Raw genomic sequence first — 6,000 nt, forward strand, 5'->3', positions numbered from 1 at the left:
AACCTTGAAATGAAAGATTATGTAAAATATCTTGGCTTAATGATTGATTCAAATCTTTCATGGAAATACCACATCGAATCTATCTGTCACAAAATCAGCAAGTCGATAGGAATTATAGCTAAAATTCGACATTATGTCCCGCGTCGTGTTTTACTTTCAGTTTACAACTCATTAATTGTCCCTTACTTGACTTATGGTATTTGTGGTTGGGGAAATTGTGCCTTGACATTTCAAAGAAAGATCGTAACTCTACAAAAACGGGCCTTACGTCTCATTTACTTCAGTAAGTCTAAGGAACACGCCGTACCCTTCTTTCTCAAATCAAATTGCCTTCCCCTGTCTAGCATATTTTTCAGAGATTGTAGCTATTTATTGTATGATATCAACAGACAGATAGCACCAGTTAGTATTCTCAATCAGTTCGTTAAAACAAGTCAGATTCATAACTACAGAACAAGATCTGTCTCTAGCGACTCGTTTTATGTTAAGTTCTCTAGAACCGATAAAATGTATGCCTTTTTCACGAGAATCGGTGCCCAAATTTGGAACTCTATTCCGTATTCGATTAAAATACTTAAACGTTCGTCCTTTCGTAAAAAAATAAAGGAATTATTACTAAATTTTTTGCGGTCAGAAGATGATTATGTCGAAGTCTCCCGTCTTATTAAGTTATTTAAGAGGCAGTCCCGCTAACAGCGGTCCGGTCGATTTTGCGTCAGAAAAAAGTTTCCCTTTAAACTTTGTACACTAAAAGGGTTTGGTATATAAGAAATAAAAATGATTTTCTTTTTTACAAATAATATATTTCCGCTTTCCTACAGGCGCGATCACGTCCGGGCCAATTCGTCTCCCTCTAGAGCCCGGTTTGAGGACCGAAATTTGTCGTTTTTGAGGGCCGCGCCATAACAAAACTAAAACGAATTATAAAATATCTTTCACACCAGCTGTTTTCACTGCCTTTTATTGACAAATGAGCAAAATATCGAATTTTTTAATAATTTTGCAGACAATCTGTAAGTCCCGAAAGACACCACTCTGAGCAGGTCACCCGACTGCCAAAAAACATGCTCAGATTCGAGAACTAAAATCTCAATTGTGGGACAAAAATCTGATATAAAATTTATATCAAGGTCAAGGCCTTACTTCATTTTAAGAGGTTCTAAGGTCAAATCTGCGGGTATCTGCCTGCACACTTAGCTGTGAGAAGGTAATTTTGGCCATCATGGCACTTTGTTTACAAAAATAACTCTGACTCTATAATAGTATCATATATTTATCTACTTGATCGATCACTCGCTTGACCGAAAAAATATTCACAGCTCTAAATGTTTCCTCAAAACCTTCAAACAAACGCTTTTTGTAATTTTATTTGAAAATCATAAAGGAAAAATATCTTAGGTTCATAGAGCTAAGGTCAAGGAAACCACTGTTCCTTATATGCAAATTAGCTGGTTGTCACGCAATACCTAACGAAAGTGGATGAGAAAGCAGAGTTTGTATCATGGCGACTTGTTTTCTGAAAACACGAGAGTTTGGAGACTGTGGAGAATTTCGAGGTATAGCTGAGCTTGTAAGCTTAGATCAATGTAGGAACGATTTAAGTCAACATTTATCCCGATGTCATTTGAGTCGAGAACGGATTATGGAGGGAGAATTGATTTTGGTGCGTTCAGGTTTGTTTTATACGACCGAAACGCAGAGACAAAAAATGCTTGTTTGTCCGAAGCACCGTGCGTATCTCGGGCAGTACTGGGGAAATCAGACAAAGTTAAGCTCATGCAAGTACCCTGACCACAAGGGAGAGCACAGAGCGGTCAGAACAGATCGCGCATTTACTTTGAAGGTATCAAGGGAAGTAATGGAAGTGTTTGGTGTTCTTGTTCCTGTCGGAGCACGTGAGTATTTGCCTATTTTCTGGATTACCTCTTATTTGAAATAATTGAGACTCATAAACAACTGGCGCAAATAGCAGATATTATGAATAATCTCGTGTATGATTTTTTTAAGCGATCTGTAGTAGCTGTAGAAAGGCGCACAGCAAAAGGGTCCAGAGTAATTGGCCGTGGCTACAGGGAGGAAACGCGAATGCGGGACCACGCGATGAAGATGATGCAGTACTGCTGACTAGGTATCTTTAATATAAATATTCTTGTTTTTGACATTAAAATGCGCAAAAACAGTTATCCTCAGTTCTTGTCATAGCTCAAACACAATTCTGTTGGCGCAAGATAAGATCGTGAGAACGCTCGTTCGGGATTGGCTAGCTTAGCCCTGTTTGCGTTGTAATAAAAAGCCGACATGCTTTGTTCCATCCACCCTCTCGGTACTCTGAAAATACCCCAAGAACGGGACCATTAGAGAAACGTAATTGTTGGTAACAACATAAAGGAGCATTTGTATCCAGGAAAAAAATACCCTAAAGTTTAAAAACGAGCCTAAGGGCCGGGACGGACCATTAAAGAAACTAAATTGTTGGTTACAGTATAAAGGAGTGTTTGTTTATAGGAAAAAAATACCCTAAAAGTTCAAAAACGTGAAAAAAGTGTTGTCGATCACCTTTTCAATCACTTTATATTGTTTGTCCCAAACAGCATTGCGTTCAGACCTGCAAACCAAAATGTGGTAGCTTTTATTTTTTATTTGTTTGTTTAAATGGCACAATCGCTTTATTATCGATATGAAATGCCCTCTAATAACAATTTCTGGGTGTAGGCGTGGCCGTCGGGGTGATTTCAGGCATTAGAAGAGATATGCCTCTTATATGCTGCTAAATTCCATAACTTGAAGTTTTCGGAGGGAAATCACCCTAGCTTCCCTTTAGCAGTAGGTCTCTTGCCAGTCGCTTTTCCATCATTGTCATGTGGTAATGCCTTCTTGTGTCTCATATAGGAAGAGCAAAGACAAGGCCTTGGCGGAGATGCGAGAGATCCCACCAGACACCCCAACTGTTTCCACACCACTTGGTGACTTCCCTTGGACACCTGGACAGTGGCGCAAACTAGAGTCAGTGGACGATGACAGCACAGGCGAGGACATGCAGACTTTTCCAGACCAGACATTCGAGGTGTATAATACCGCATTGGCGCAAATCGCTGGACTGTCCGATATCAAGATTTTAGAGCCGTTGACCTTTAGGCTGAAAGTGGACTGGGGCACTGCGACAGAGAAAGAAAAGCAGATGTGCGAAGAGAAGGTTGACGAGGCCTGTCGGGCAGTGTGTAAAGTGATCGCACCAAGCTCTAGCGAGGAGTTGCTGAAATCGTACGTGAAGCGTGCTTCCAGGTCAGATAAAGAGGTCGAGGCATTGACGTCAGCCTACAGGCAAGCACCAACCAAGAATCTAAAAACACAGATCCTAAGTATATATGCCTTGCGCTATACGTCAAACGAACTGAAGGCAATACACGCGCCCTTTGAGAAGCTCAGTGATCGCCAAATAAAGAAAGCAAGAACACATGCAAAAACTGTAGGAGTTGGGCTCGAAGTTGAAAAAGTTCCTCATTACAGGGTACGCATTGATAGGTCGAAACTAGAACACTTTTTGGATTTTGTTGACCAGCCTTATTTTTATCAAGATGTTTCTTTTGGAACGAGAACAGTTAAGCTGGACTCAGGTCAGCAGATGGTTATGCCTAACGTAGTCAGAACTGTAGGGCGTTCAACAATGATTGAGCAATATCATCAGTGGTGCAGAGAAGAAGACTATCAGCCTTTAGGCAGGTCCACCTTATACAGGATATTGAAAGTGCGAGAGGCATCACAGCGCAAGTCACTCCAGGGCTTAGATAACACGGCATCAAGTGGGGCAGAAGGCTTTGACACCCTCAATAAAATAGTGGATGACTTGAAGCAGTGTGGTGCACGCCATAAATGGTGCGAGGGATCTCGGGATAATCTAAAGGGAGCAAAGCGCTACTTAAAAACAAGCTACCGTGCGCACTGTCGTGAAGACAGCGACAATCTGTGTGCTGAGCACTGCAGAGAACACGCACTTAGCGATACGCAGTGCTTAGAGTTCAAGACATCCTGTACTCATGATCATATGGAGCTGTGTGAAAGCTGCGACAGTCTCAGGAACACACTGGGCTCTGTTTTGTCTGAGATTAAAGGTTCACAAGATGTCCAGTTCTACAGCAGAGACCAGCAAGAAGACATGTTGTACGATGCTGCTCAAGCACAGGACATGGTTCTCCAGTGGAAGGCCCACATCCTAAGGGCAGAGAATCAAGATCGCGCGAAAACTGATGCCGTTAATTGCCTTCAGAGTGATACCATTCTCATAGTGATGGATTGGGCCATGAAGTTTATACAGATGAAATACCGCGAGAAACAATCAGAATGGTATGGAAAGCGTGGGATGAACTGGCATATAAGCTGTGTCCTATCAAAACCAGCAGACAGAGAACAGCTTGAGGTTACTTCTTATGTGCATCTCTTTGACAATTGTGCCCAAGACTCTTACACAGTTTACGCGATAATTAAGCATCTCTTGAAGACTCTGAAAATCGCCAACCCGCACATCAGCAAAGCCTTGCTGCGTTCAGATGGAGCTGGATGTTATCACAACAACAACCTGATTGCTGCTTTGAATGAGGTTCACGTTCATACTGGCATAAGTGTGTTAAGGTAATTGCTTTACTGTTTATATCTCTTATTGTACATCGTAAACATTTTACTACTCCGAGATATCAGCTCAAGGAACAAACATGCTACATTCATATATTTCATAACCTCTGTGCGCTAAGTAGCCACGTGCGTATTTATTATTCTCCATTGCGTTTCACTGCAGAGATCATAAACCCGTCACTCTGGATACCGAAATATGCATGCACCGGATGTGATTTGTATAAAAGAAAACGGGAAAGTAAAATTCAATTCTTATCAAGGGGATGTTTGTTTCGATACTTTAAGGATTAATCAGATAACAACAACTTCCAGTAAGCGCTTTCACCGTTGATTTCTAGGTATGACTTTTCGGAGCCGCAGTTCGGGAAGGATGTGTGCGACCGCATCATCAGCCCCCTGAAGGACTGGTCAGACGCTTCTGTAACGAGGGTAATGATATCCTGTCGGCGGCAGACATGCGTGAAGCGCTCAAGGTCCGACCAGTGAAGGGATGCACAGCTGCTGTTTGCGAGATAGAGCGCACTGATCAAGAAATCAGGGTAAACCGCATCCCAAACTTCAGCACCTTTCACAACTTTTCATATGAGGGAACTGGGCTGCGAATGTGGAAAGCCTATGATATTGGAGCTGGAAAACTCGTGCTGTGGTCAGACCTAGACGTCCAAGTTCCCGGTGCAATAACCTTGAAACCTGCCACCAACCAACTACAGTTCTGGGATGTTCAACCTAGGTGTGTAAAACTACAAGGAAAGACGAACCACAGTGTAAAGCTTGACACAGAAACTGCGCTATTCGAATGCAACGAAGCCGGCTGCTCACATTCATTCGATAACTATGATGCCTTACAGGACCACATCAACTTTGGCAATCATGATCCCATCAGCACAAATCAAGAAAGTGTTTACGACAAGTTGCGTCGCGAGTGGGTTCGGAAATTCTCGGCAATGTCAGTAAGTGAGCAGAAACCGAAGCAGCCTACATCAGCAAAAAGCACTATGACAGCAACTCATGCGGAGTCTTCTGAAGCCGGATGGGCCTTGCAGAAACCGAGGGGTAGTGGGACAAGGTTCTCAGAGAACGTAAAGTCATATCTCCAAGCCCGATTTGACGTCGGAGTACAAACTGGAAGAAAGTCTGATCCAGTTCAAGTGTCAGCGGATATGAGAAGCGCCAAAAACCAAGACGGCACTAGAAAATTCTCGAGAGACGAGTGGCTGACGAAGCTACAAGTTCAAGCCTTCTTTTCCCGACTTGCTGCAGCGCAGAAGAAACAGGTGACTCAGAGACACGTGGAAAAAGACGATGAAAATACTCTGCTGGATGAAGATCTTGCACACCTGGACCAACAAAACAAAGATGAGGATGTTCAAGAGG

The sequence above is a fragment of the Porites lutea genome, chromosome 14 (genome assembly GCF_958299795.1).
Source record: "Porites lutea chromosome 14, jaPorLute2.1, whole genome shotgun sequence".
NCBI lineage: Eukaryota > Metazoa > Cnidaria > Anthozoa > Scleractinia > Poritidae > Porites > Porites lutea.